The following is a 14,131-nucleotide window of genomic DNA, read 5'->3' as shown; positions in this document are numbered from 1 at the left end:
TCGAATGGGTTCAGGAAGCATTTAGTTTTTCACATATGTTTGACAATAGCAGTTCCTCCTATGATAATTTTCAGAATAGAATAGAAAAACTCTGAAGTAGTATCTCTTGGATTTATATGTTGCATTCCTCTATATGGCTGTGGCTTGTTTTGTGAACACCTGGAGTCTCTCAAGTAAAAATACACTTCTTTTTTTTTTCTACTGCACAGCATACATAAAATACCCTTAGAAAACACTGTTTCATTGAGATCACTTTAGGATCAGACTGCCATAAGATACATGTAATTAAAAGGGGCCTGAACACTTTCTGAACCTAAAAGAGTCATATTTCTGTATTCTAAATGAGCCTTGTGCATCCATAACTTCTCGACAGGTTAGTGAGTTATTATTATATTATCACTCAGAGTTTTTGTTGTATCGACACATCACCAGCGATAGTATTTTTCACTGCAAGTTTCACAATTTCCCACAATTAAAACCACAAAAGCTAACATTTTATTGCGAGACAGAGCTGCATTAACGTTCCCAACATAAATAAAGGTGCGGGGCACAGTTTGAACCTCTTTAAATGTCCCCGGGCGAATGTTTCACTGCACTGAGTGACTATCGATATTTAGCGCGTCAATGAAAAAAACACTGGACACCCCTCTCCCAAAGCATGCCAAAAGAGACGCCTTATTCACCTTTTTCTGTATGTTTTGTTGCTTTATCATGCATTTTTATCTCATGATTTAGGACTGACTCACTTTGACATTGTCTTTTGCAGTATGTGGGGATTCGGATGATGGATGCCTAGGAGGCTGGTTTGAATTCACATGCAATTCAAATAATAAAAATGATCCCCAAGTAACTGGCCCCTATGGAAGACCAATAACGGACCCAAATATTGAAGACAATAAATGGAAGCCTTTGGACGTACGACGACTCGTGTACTACAACACAACTGGGAAATACTGGAGAGTGCTTGTGACACAACTTACCGGGAAGGACTTTGGGGAATACAAGTGCAACAAGAGAGAAATAGACCTGAAATATGGTGAGATTTAACACATTTAAACAATTAGACTCAATGGTTAAAGCTTTTGGGCATTTTAGCATATTTCCATTGTGTGACAGGAATAACTGAATTGTAAATTATTCTGTTTTAGGTAACCCTGTCTGTCCCCAACGCTCACAAACTGCTGTCATCGGAGCAAGTACCACCATCAGATGCCGTCGCCATCATGTAAACTTTATCTGTAAACAAAGCCTCCACAATAAAACCTGTGACATACTGTCCCGAGGTCGAAACCCTGTTTATCACATCAGTGGTGTGAGTCGACAGGTCCAGGGGGTCTACTGGTGCGGGTACAAGTCACAAGATTACAAGATGTCAAAGGAAAAAATAGAACTTCAAGTTCAAGGTAAGAGAAGATCTGCACTCAACACGTCTGTTCATTTATTTACATAATGTAGTGTGAGTTTGTTCTAGTATAAAGGCTGCAGTGAAGCTGGTTTGGTGAACTCATTGGTAATGCAAACTAAAAGAAAAATGTAGTATGATAAAGAGGGATGTGGCAGCATTGCCGTTTTTATTTATCTAAATATACTTTAGACACATGAAAACAGAAAAGGTGCTGTACCTGAATTTTTTCCTGTAGTGGAAAAATATTGTTTTGTCCTCCTTTAGTATGTTGTAAAAACACATTCCAAAGCATTTTTATCAATTTCATGGATTCTCAGGGCGCATGTACACTTCCCTGATATTACCCAGTGCTCACTCCTCTCTCTTGTGGTTAAATACAATGAGGCTGAAATGCAAAGTGAGGAGAAATGACCTTAATCGTCTCATGGAGAGGAAACTACAGTAGGAAGGGACACACATTGTAGTGAAAAGTGTTTTCATTTTCTAACTTTCTTTTTCAACTCTTGAATTTATATTTTGTATTACTCTATAGGGCTGTGGTTTGTTTTGTGAACACCAGGATTTTTTTTTCTACTGCAGAGCATCCATAAAATTAACTTTCGTCTCAGAATAACATTGAAATACAAATGTTTTAGCCTGAACTATTCCCAAGCAAACCCTGCTAAGTGCTTAAACACCCCCACTGGTTCCCGTACCCTTAGAAAACACTGTTTTATGCTGTATTTTTTTCTTTTTTTTAAAGAAATGTACATAATTTTAGTATCAGACTGCTATAAAATACGTGTACTTAAACTTTCTGAACCTAAAAGAGTCATATTTCTGAATTTTTAAAGAGCCTTATACATCAATAACTTCTCTTGACAGGTTAGGCAAGGCAGGTGTATTTGTATGGCACATTTCACGCACAAGACAACCCAATGCGCCTCACAGTAACACCAAACACACAACAAAATCAGAATAAACATATAATAAAAAGCAATAAAAACAAATCAATCAATATAATTACATTCAAAATATATGTATGCATATTAAAATGGGTTAAAATACAATTCATCCTGGACTTGAAAATAGACAGAGTTGAAGCCGGTCTCGCTTCCTCACGGAGACTGTTCCAGACATTTGCTGCATGAAACAGACACACAGCCTCACCGTGTTTAGTGGTGACTCTGGGGCCCACCAGGAGACCCGTCCCCGAGGATCTCAGGGCCCGACGTGGTTCATGCGGCTGTAACAGTTATACAGTACACTTAGGTGCCCGACCATGAAGAGACCTATTAAGCTGTTTTAAATGAGGTTAGTAATAGGTTAGTGAGCTATCATCCTAAAGCAGGGGTGTAACTGGGCTAGATCAGAAGCACTAAATCCGGCTCTAGGAATGGAGTAATGAAGACTGAACACAGAGTTTACGTTTAAGTGGTACCAACTACATTGTGATAAAATAGAAAATTAAACAAACATATTTGACAAAAATATTCAAATGTCCATTCACACATTTCACAGTGCATAGAACGTTCAATATGTACACTATTTACACTCTCCAGATCCTCCCTTTCTACCAACGATGGTATTTTTGCAACAGATCATACGGCCCCATAACTTCCACGTTGTGGTGGCAAAATCCAGGGGGTTTAGTGAAGGGACAGGGCAAGTAACAGTTTATAAAGGGACCGCGATGAACGGGTTGTGTGGCGAAACCAAAAGAAACAAAAATAGAGAGGGCGGCCGCTGAGGAGCCTCCTACCAGCCCGGGGTTCGGTTGGGTGAATTCAATTCAGTTCATTCAGTTGATTTGGATCCAGGCTCAACGCTTCAAACACAGGCTCTAGCTCGGGCTCTAAACTCGCCATCCAACCTGGCCAATTCCGTAGATTAACGCAAGCACAAACACTACCGCGCGACGACCCACGGCTCCGGTAGTCGGCTCCTGCAGCAACCTCATACAGCGGCTCCCTCTCGCTCTTACCGGTAGCTACCCACTACCGGATATTATGCTAGTTTGATAGCAGCGCTAGGTCACGTGACCATGTGACGCAATGACGCGCACGTAACGTAAACGCACGGAGCGTAAACGGACAACAAATAGAAAGGATGTTTAATAGTGCTTTGTCACCTGGGTTACATCCTCCCCCCTTTAGATCATGCAACTCCCGATGCATGCTAAACGTCGTGAACATTAGGTTTCAAAAGGTTATTTGCTGCATGGTTAGTGAACGCTTCGCTGTAGGCATCCACTAAACCATGTACTAGCGTCTGAACAACGGAAATGAGAGGATTACCTAATGCCGCATACTGAAGGCGATCAGGAGGTTGACGCTGCCGACTAGGCTGACTGATCATTGGCGTGGTTTCACGGACAGGATCAGGCAGGTTTGCAGATTCCGAAGACGATTTTGCGGGACTGAGCAATAGCTCGGTTTGGCTGGGCGATGTCTCTGCTTGGTCAAAAAGCTCTGGCTCCCCCTCAGGTCGGTCATGATCAGGCTCACCGGTAAGTGGGGTTGCAACAGGCTCAGGCTCCTCTTCTTCCATAGATGAAGAGGCTTCGGATTCAGCAGAGGACTACCCAGTTTCAGACAATCATTCATCTCAGTTTTCGGACTGATTTCAGACTGAAAATCTTATAGCGGCTCAATCTCTTTAACATCCTGTCCTGTTTCATCTATAGGCGAAATGACAACCCCTCCATCCCCAACACACCCTGGTAAGACTTTCCATTTTTTCTTCTTATTATGTACCATCCATGCATGCTTGAATTATGCTGTTACTATGATGAATTAAAAAGACACATCCCTAAAGAGGGATGTGGCAGCATTGCCGTTTTTATTTATTATATATATATTTTTACAGTATCTAAATATACTTTAGACACATGAAAACAGAAAAGGTGCTGTACCTGAATTTTTTCCTGTAGTGGAAAAATATTGTTTTGTCCTCCTTTAGTATGTTGTACAAACACATTCCATCTCATTACAAAGCATTTTTATCATTTTCATGGACTCTCAGGGCGCATGTACACTTCCCTGATATTACCCAGTGCTCACTCCTCTCTCTTGTGGTTAAATACAATGAGGCTGAAATGCAAAGTGAGGAGAAATGACCTTAATCGTCTCATGGAGAGGAAACTACAGTAGGAAGGGACACACATTGTAGTGAAAAGTGTTTTCATTTTCTAACTTTCTTTTTCAACTCTTGAATTAATATTTTGTATTACTCTATAGGGCTGTGGTTTGTTTTGTGAACACCAGGATTTTTTTTTCTACTGCAGAGCATCCATAAAATTAACTTTCGTCTCAGAATAACATTGAAATACAAATGTTTTAGCCTGAACTATTCCCAAGCAAACCCTGCTAAGTGCTTACACACCCCCACTGGTTCCCGTACCCTTAGAAAACACTGTTTTATGCTGTATTTATTTTTATTTTTTTAAAGAAATGTACATAATTTTAGTATCAGACTGCTATAAAATACGTGTACTTAAACTTTCTGAACCTAAAAGAGTCATATTTCTGAATTTTTAAAGAGCCTTATACATCAATAACTTCTCTTGACAGGTTAGGCAAGGCAGGTGTATTTGTATGGCACATTTCACGCACAAGACAACCCAATGCGCCTCACAGTAACACCAAACACACAACAAAATCAGAATAAACATATAATAAAAAGCAATAAAAACAAATCAATCAATATAATTACATTCAAAATATATGTATGCATATTAAAATGGGTTAAAATACAATTCATCCTGGACTTGAAAATAGACAGAGTTGAAGCCGGTCTCGCTTCCTCACAGAGACCGTTCCAGACATTTGCTGCATGAAACAGACACACAGCCTCACCGTGTTTAGTGGTGACTCTGGGGCCCACCAGGAGACCCGTCCCCGAGGATCTCAGGGCCCGACGTGGTTCATGCGGCTGTAACATGTCAGTTATACAGTACACTTAGGTGCCCGACCATGAAGAGACCTATTAAGCTGTTTTAAATGAGGTTAGTAATAGGTTAGTGAGCTATCATCCTAAAGCAGGGGTGCCCAAAGTGCGGCCCGGGGGCCAAATGCGGACCTCAAACCAGTTCTTGGTGGCCCTCAGAGTTCTTGTTGTATCGACACATATCTCCAGAGATAGTACTTTTCACTGCAAGTTAAACAATTTCCCACTATTAAAGCCACAAAAGCTAACATTTTTATTGTGAGACAGAGCTGCATTAAGGTTCCCAGCTTAAATAAAGGTGTGGGGCACAGTTTGAACCTCTTTAAAGGAATAGGCCAGCGTTTTTACATACTGAGATATGTTCTTACCTTAGCTTTGACGAGTTCTTTAGGACCTGTCTGATCTTCACCCGTGCCTTCAGTCACGTAAACACAGCACAGACGGCGATAGCATTTAGCCTCTCCCTCTCTCCTCTATAGCTCCAAAACAGGTCAAGATAGAAGCTACCAAGCTCTTCCACGTTTTCCCTATTTAAATATGGTTACGTGAAGTGTTCCACTACAAAGTATAATTACACAAAATTAAACAATGTGGATTTTCTAAGCGGGAAAAAAGGGGGAACTATATTGTAAGGCGTAATAATACCAGGAGTTGTTCGAAATCCGCGCAGTAATCTTTACTGTGCGGATGCCAAATTATGTACAAGGTGTCACGAAAAAAAATAGAACTTCAAGGTAAGAGAAGATCTGCACTCAACACATCTGTTCATTTATTTACATAATGTAGTGGGAGTTTGTTCTAATGAGTATAAAGGCTGCAGTGAAGCTGGTTTGGTGAACTCACTGGTAATGCAAACTAAAAGAAAAATGTAGTATGATCAAGAGGGATGTGGCAGTATTGCTGTTTTTTTTTATTATATATATATTTTTTTTACAGTATCTAAACATACTTTAGACACATGAAAACAGTGAATACTTTCTTCAAGGTGCTGTATCTGAATTTTTTGAAATGTTTTTTTGTCCTCCTTTAGTATATATTAAAACACATTCCATCTCATTACAAAGCATTTTTATCATTTAATTTATGAACTCTCAGGGCGCATGTACACTTCCCTGATATTACCCAGTGGTCACTCCTCTCTCTTGTGGTTAAATACAATGAGACTGAAATGCAAAGTGAGGAGAAATGACCTTAATCGGCTAATGGAGGGACATACCTTGTAGTGAAAAGTGCTTTCATTTTCTAACTTTCTTTTTCAACTCTTGAATTCATATTTTGTATCACTCTACAGGGCTGTGGTTTGTTTTGTGAACACCAGGATTTTTTTTTCTACTGCACAGCATACATAAGATTAACTTTCATCTCAGAATAACATTGAAATACAAATGTTTTAGCCTGAAATATTCCCAAGCAAACCCTGCTAAGTGCTCACACACCCCCACTGGTTCCCGTACCCCGAACACATGTTAGAGCCGCATGAACCACGTCGGGCCCTGAGATCCTTATTGTGTTTTTGTTGCTCTTTTGTTATTTTCTAACCTTCATTTCCATTGCTATTTTGAGGCTTTGTTCAAGAATCATTTAGATTTAGGTAATGCCAAACTGCAGGAAATGTGCTCAGTTCATCCGGGGGTTAAGAAATTAATATTGACATGTATATATTACAATATATAGGCTAGGTATTTTGTTGTTACATATGTTACACCATTTGAGCTGCAAACTTCAGACAATCATTCATCTCAGTTTTTCGGACTGATTTCAGACTGAAAATCTTACTTTATGTGTCTCCTTGTAGTTGTGGAATTCACGAAGAGAAGTGTCAACTCTGGACAGGACTTGACCCATCAATGCAACTATACCAATGCTCCTATTAAGAAGTTTGTCTGTAAAGGAGAGTCTTCCACAAAGTGTCAAGAACTCGTCAACACGTCCCAAAGGTCCAAGGGGAGGTTTACACTTGAAGATGCAAAAACAAACTGGATGATCCTAACTATTCGACATGTAACCATTGAAGACAATGGATCTTATTGGTTTGGGACTGTAAGGACTGGAAATGGAAATGAAAAAGTCTTCCTCCACAAACTGGAGCTGACCGTGGGTGAGCATGACTTCATTTTACACAGTTTAGTTTCAGTCACAGCGGCTCGATCTCTTTAACATCCTGTCCTGTTTCATCTATAGCCGAAATGACAACCCCTCCATCCCCAACACACCCTGGTAAGACTTTTTTGTTCTTTATTATGTACCATCCATGCATGTCTGAATTATACTGTTACTATGATGAATTAAAAAGACACTGTATGCCTGTATTGCCAAGCCATCCTCACACACCGACAATACTTCACGTCCTGCTAATTTCTCCAACTCCGCCCACCTCACGCTCGCCTCGGGTCTGACTTTACGGAGGGGTAGCCTGTGGTCCTGTTTCTGTCTCATTCCTCTGCTACTTCCATGATTTGGCGAAAGGGTTTGATCTTTATCAGATAAATGCTGCGTGTGCGTTCCGATCGGTTTTCTTCCCCTTGTAAGTTGGTGAGCATTAAAGGAACAGGCCACCGTTTTTACATACTGAGATATGTTCTTACCTTAGCTTTGACGAGTTGATATGTACCTGTCTGGTCTTGGTGCCCGTGGAAGAGCTCGGTCGCTTCTAACTTCACCCTGTTTGGAGCTATAGGAATATACTGGGAGAGGCCATATGCTAATGTAACCTATAAGTTATTCTATTAATTATATGAGTATCAAATACTATGTAACTGGGCTAGATCAGAAGCACTAAATCCGGCTCTAGGAATGGAGTAATGAAGACTGAACACAGAGTTTACGTTTAAGTGGTACCAACTATATTGTGATAAAATAGAAAATTAAACAAACATATTTGACAAAAATATTCAAATGTCCATTCACACATTTCACAGTGCATAGAACGTTCAATATGTGTACACTATTTACACTCTCCAGATCCTTCCTTTCTACCAACGATGGTATTGTTGCAACAGATCGAAAAAGTTCATACGGCCCCATAACTTCCACGTTGGGGTGGCAAAATCCAGGGGGTTTGGTGAGGGGACAGGGCAAGTAACAGTTTATAAAGGGACCGCGATGAACGTGGTTGCGTGGAGAAACCAAAAGAAACAAAAATACAGAGGGCGGCTGCTGAGGAGCCTCCTACCAGCCCGGGGTTCGGTTGGGTGAATTCAGTTCAGTTCATTCAGTTGATTTGGATCCAGGCTCAACGCTTCAAACACAGGCTCTAGCTCGGGCTCTAAGCTCGCCATCCAACCTGGCCAATTCCGCAGATGAACGCAAGCACAAACACTCCCGCGCGACGACCCACGGCTCCGGTAGTCGGCTCCTGCAGCAACCTCATACAGCGGCTCCCTCTCGCTCTTAACAGTAGCTACCCACTACCAGGTATTATGCTAGTCTGCGCTACCCGACTGCGCAAACGTTTAGTCTACAGACCTCGTTTAGAAACACAAGATCAGGCCCATTAGGTCTTCTCACAAACGCTTTATAGATAACCACTCCAGCTGATCATTGCAGGAATGTTATGGTATCGCTGGTATGTTTGTTCCATCCATGTCACGTCAATCTCAGAATTATTGCCCTGTCCATTATAGGATGATCATTTAAGAAGAAATCATTATCAACTATTTTTAATCTGTGGTCTTTTCACTCCTCTTTTACAGATGAGCGTTGGAAAACTTTGGTTATTGTAATACCGGTCTGTGTGGCCGTTCTGCTGCTCGCGTTGATTGGGTTCTGCATCCACAAAAGTATGTTTTCACAAACATAAAGTCATGTTTAAAGTGCATGTGACACATTAGACATATGTTTTGCTAAAAAAAAACAAAAAAAACAAAAGTGACATAGATAGAGGAAAACAGTTTTTTTCTGTTGCCTGTTATGTTTTCTGTTATGTCGATGGGATGTGAGTCTATCTGCTGCGGAACTTTACCTCAATTTATGTAAAAATTCAAGTACAAATATACAGAGGTGGGAGACTCGAGTCACATGACTTGACTTGAGTCGCAATTTTCGGGACTTGAGACTTACTTGACCAAAGCTGCAAAAAGAGTTGACTTGACTTGGGACTTGCTGTTTGTGACTCGAGACTTAACTTGGACTTGAGGCCAGTGACTCTCAGTGACTCGCTGTGACTTTATAGTTATTTATTTGAGTGAAACTGTCGAAAGATCAGGATTCACTTTGTAAAAGCGGCGCATCTTTGTTTGCATTATGGTCATTAGCCATATGCGTGTTCGGTTTCCCGACGGAGCGTCTAATCAATACAGGGCGTAAAGGCAGGAGGAAATACGAGGTCAAAATACGTGCATTAAAAGTTTTCTATAGACCAGACCTGGGCAAAGTACGGCCCGCGGGCCACATCCGGCCCGCGAGATGATTCAGTCCGGCCCATAACTTGTAGGGCATAAATTCATAAGCATGTCAAAAAAAAAAGTAAGTCTCTAGCTCATTCCTGTGCGGAGTTGTGATTTTTTATTTTTATTACCAGAGTGCTCACTCCAGCCACTAGGGGGCAGATTAAATAAGAATAAAAGTAAAGAATTCCACAGGTGTATAAGATATAAAGATATAAACAACACATTGTGTGACTTGCAAGTGGGAAATGGACAGTCTGCCCCTGGGCAGCTGTGGCTACAATAGTAGCTTACTACCACGGAGTGCGGAGTGAATGAATATTGACTACAATGTAGCAGAGACTTGTGACACAGGCTTGTAAAGTGTAAGCCGTTTTTATGAGGCTACAGTCCTGCCAGGCTCATCATTATAGATTATATAGATATAATCTATAGATATTGAAATAATTTATAGATATTGAAAAAAAGTCCTCAATGTATTTTCCCAATCAAAACATTTTTTTTTATTTTGGAGCTTTTGTTCATGGACCCCAGCGATACACTCCCGATATATTATACTTATATCCCGATATAAGTTTGAGTTATTGTTGGTGCGGCCCTCCGACTCAATTCAGGCTCCTCATGTGGCCCCTTATGAAAATGAATTGCCCACCCCTGCTATAGACAGTGAAGAGGAGGAGATTTACGGACAGGAAAACATTTGAAACAATGGACTGTACCTACAGCGCAGACGGAGCCTCCAGAACAACGATGCGTAAGAGCTGGATTAATGACAGAAATCTTGTTTTTTTTTCCGATGTTTTAAGGCGTTCACACGAAAGTTACAGCATTTAGTGGTTATTTTACGCATCCGCACACAGCCCAGCGACAGCGGGACTGAAGGCTACACGGAATCTACTTTGAGCAGGGGCGAATCCGAGTATACAGGGGCTGGGGCATTACAGGGGAACCACTGACAGAAAATATTAATTAGACTTTAAAACCAAATCCATGAGTTTTTAAAAGTTTGATTTTAGCCTAAATTTTCAAAATTACGGTATGTTGAGAAAGCACTTATTATTTTCAAGATTAAACACATGAAAACACGCTGGCGTTTGTGACTTGAGTTGGCTAAAGCTATGACTTGACTTGACTTGAGCCCATGACCGATTGACTTGGACTTACTTGAGACTTGGACCTTCACGACTTGGACTTGACTCGAGACTTGCATTTAGTGACTTACTTACCTCTGTATATATATATAACTGTTCTTCCCAACTTTTCTTCATTCATTTGCTGCTTCACTGAAATAAAATGATGATTATGAATTACAATAGATGTTATCCATCCAAGTGAACCATATTTTAAAAAGCATTAAAACCTGTCAAATGTACTTTTAGTGTAAAGGAAAAAACAAACTGTGTTGATCCATTTTATTCACTCTTTTCAGGACTGAGCAGCTCCAGAAAAACAGCACTAACCTGCAAAGAGGTGAGTACGGACACAATGTGCAATAGTAGTAATGGCATGTAGCTTTAGGAATGTCCTCTTAAAGGGACAATAAAAATGTTAACAAATATAATAATAATGATGTAGAATGAGCCCAGAGCTGTTCACCACAGCTGCCTCTAAAATCCTGCACTGTCACTCAGAAATGGCTTAATTTGGGTCAGAAGTGCCGTCATGCACGAGCTTAATAGAACCTGCAGTTACGCGTAAGACCTGAGGTGGCAGTAGTGAGCAGTGTTAATTTTGACAAAATATTTTTATTTAGTTTTAGTCTTAGTCTTTTGATGAAAATGTAATTCAATTTTAGACTAGTTTTTAGTCTTTTGATGAAAATGTAATTCAATTTTAGACTAGTTTTAGTCAAAAAAATATCTTCAATTTTAGTCTAGTTTTAGTCGACTAAAATTGCAAGTAAATTTAGTCGACTAAATTTAAGACGAATTTAGTCGACTTTGCATTGATAATATTCATTATAATCATATTTAATCTTGTTCCTCTGCTTCATGGAGCTGCTCCACATGAACAAAGCTCAGAGCTGATCCTTTGGCAGAGAATTTACATGATCTGAGGCTCTTTCAGACGATAGACAATAGAAGTTTGGATGATTTTAGTCTCTCCTTTTCATTTTTATTTAGTCTTATTTTAGTCGACTAAAATATCTGGACATTTTAGTCATAGTTTTAGTCTCATGAGAAACTTTTAATTTAGTTTTAGTCCAATTTTATTCGTCAAAAATATCACTTTGACTAAAATTAAGACTAAATATTTTAGTCGACGAAATTAACACTGTTAGTGAGCATAGAATGGTCAACTTGCATCTAGTCCGTTTAAGTAAGTGCTTTATTTGTCCAACTGCACAACTGAACAACGAAATTGAGGTTGAGAATATGCAATTGCAATATTGTATTTTATAATAGATCACATGGACACTTATTTCTCTCTGTAGAAAGCTTAAAACGTGTCCGTGATCAACAAGCTTGTTATTTTTGTTAGTTTTAGAAGTATTGACTGTCCTACTATTTGCCATCGCTCCATGGCATTACGGACAACGGCATTAGCAGTAAAAATACTCACAGTGTCGCAAGTACAGCGGTTTGCGCTCGTGCTTCACAGCTAGAAGGTCCGGGTTCGATTCCCACCTGGGACGGGGCCTTTCTGTGTGGAGTTTGCATGTTCTCCCCGCGTCTGTGTAGGTTTCCTCCGGTTTCCCCTACCACTAAAACATGTACAATAGGCCAGGATGAATGAGAGTGTGTTTGTGAGTGCGCATGGGGGACAATCCGGTGTGGCTCGTTTACATGCATGAGACCCATGTATGTTCATTAACATGCACTGTCCTGACCAAATAAACCAATAAATATAATAAACAATAACCTTAAGCAAAACCTGCCACAACAGTGACTTTATCAATCACCCCCACAGTCTGTTTCCTTACCCTGTCAATCGTACTTGAGATATTTTCTATTTTGATTTATATTTTTCGCGTTCTCCTCAAAGTTATTATTATTCCTTAGATATGTTCTATCTTTATTATTCTGAATGCACATTCTGTTTTGGGATGGCACGTTGCAGGGGCTGCTGTAGCAAGCGAATTTCTCTACTGTGACATGTACTAAAGTCTAGTATCAGTAGTATCAGTAGTAGTAGTAGTAGTAGTAGTAGTAGTAGTAGTAGTAGTAGTAGAATGTCAAACAAGAGTAAATCTTCAAGATCTGCTCCAAGTAAAAAACCAAAACATCAAATTCTAACTTGTTTTTGGATGATTATCTCGTGAAGGAGCACTGCTATGATGAGATACAAGCGCGCCCCCAACAGACCGGCTCTGGAACTGCACTGAAGACCATTTACGCCACGGCCACGGCTCCCGGCAGCTCTGGGAATGAGCAGCTTTCTGATAAAGCATTCAAAGAAAATGTTCTGTATGATTCTCATTGATTAACGTTAACATTATACGCAATGCATTGATTCACTTTTTAAAATCTGAAAACATTTGTGAGCAGCGCGAGTAAAGCTGCATCTATAAATAAGCTTGTTATGACTAAATGTGTAAATAGTGCTTTATTTGCTACAATGTACTTAACCTTTTTATAAAAACGGCCTGATCTGCTTTTAAGAATGACTGCTGTCTCACTGATTGATTTCTGTCTTATTGTGGATTGATTTTCAGACTCATATGGATTTTTGACGCCTGTTTAGAGTGTGGTGTGGAGGCAAAGTGTTATTCTGTGGTAAATAAAATGTCCGTAAAATGAGTTTTGGGAGTAAAGAAAACGAGTGCGTCGGGCCAGAGGGCAAAGAGAAGCGCTCTTGCCCTGCTGCTGCCGACTGATGAGCACAGACAAAACAACAAAGGTGCAAAGGTGGGTCATACTCAGTTACATACTCAGGTATACAGGTCCTTCTAAAAAAATTAGCATATTGTGATAAAGTTCATTCTTTTCCATAATGTAATGATAAAAATTGAAAAACTTTCATGTAATTTAGATTCATTGCACACCAACTGAAATATTTCAGGTCTTTTATTGTTTTAAAACTGATGATTTTGGCATATAGCTCATGAAAACCCCAAATTCCTATCTAAAAAAAAATAGCATATCATGAAAAAGTTCTCAAAACAACACCTCAGCAGGTCCACAGGCTGATTACCTCCATGCCACGCCGCATTGAAGCAGTTATTTCTGCAAAAGGATTCCCGACCAAGTATTGAGTGCACAACTGAACATAATTATTTGAAGGTTGACTTTTTTTGTATTAAAAACACTTTTCTTTTATTGGTCGGATGAAATATGCTAATTTTTTTAGATAGAAATTTGGGGTTTTCATGAGCTGTATGCCAAGATCATCAGTTTTAAAACAATAAAAGACCAGAAATATTTCAGTTGGTGCGCAATGAATCTAAAATATATGAAAGTTTAATTTTTATCAT

General features: G+C 39.7%; 1 long non-coding RNA gene across 1 annotated transcript; it reads left to right on the top strand.

Annotated features, from left to right (window-relative positions):
• The first annotated feature begins 7,311 nt into the window (after positions 1 to 7,311).
• LOC306980132 lies at positions 7,312 to 13,349 on the top strand. Its single transcript, XR_013793995.1, has 4 exons — positions 7,312 to 7,430; positions 9,025 to 9,111; positions 11,147 to 11,187; positions 12,982 to 13,349. It is a non-coding gene; the product is annotated as an uncharacterized lncRNA (long non-coding RNA).
• Positions 13,350 to 14,131: the final 782 nt, after the last annotated feature.

This window comes from Gobius niger (assembly GCF_951799975.1).
Source record: "Gobius niger genome assembly, chromosome: 20".
Lineage (NCBI taxonomy): Eukaryota > Metazoa > Chordata > Actinopteri > Gobiiformes > Gobiidae > Gobius > Gobius niger.
The sequence above is the reverse complement of the archived record's forward strand: the minus strand, read 5'-3'. Positions and strand labels throughout refer to the sequence as shown.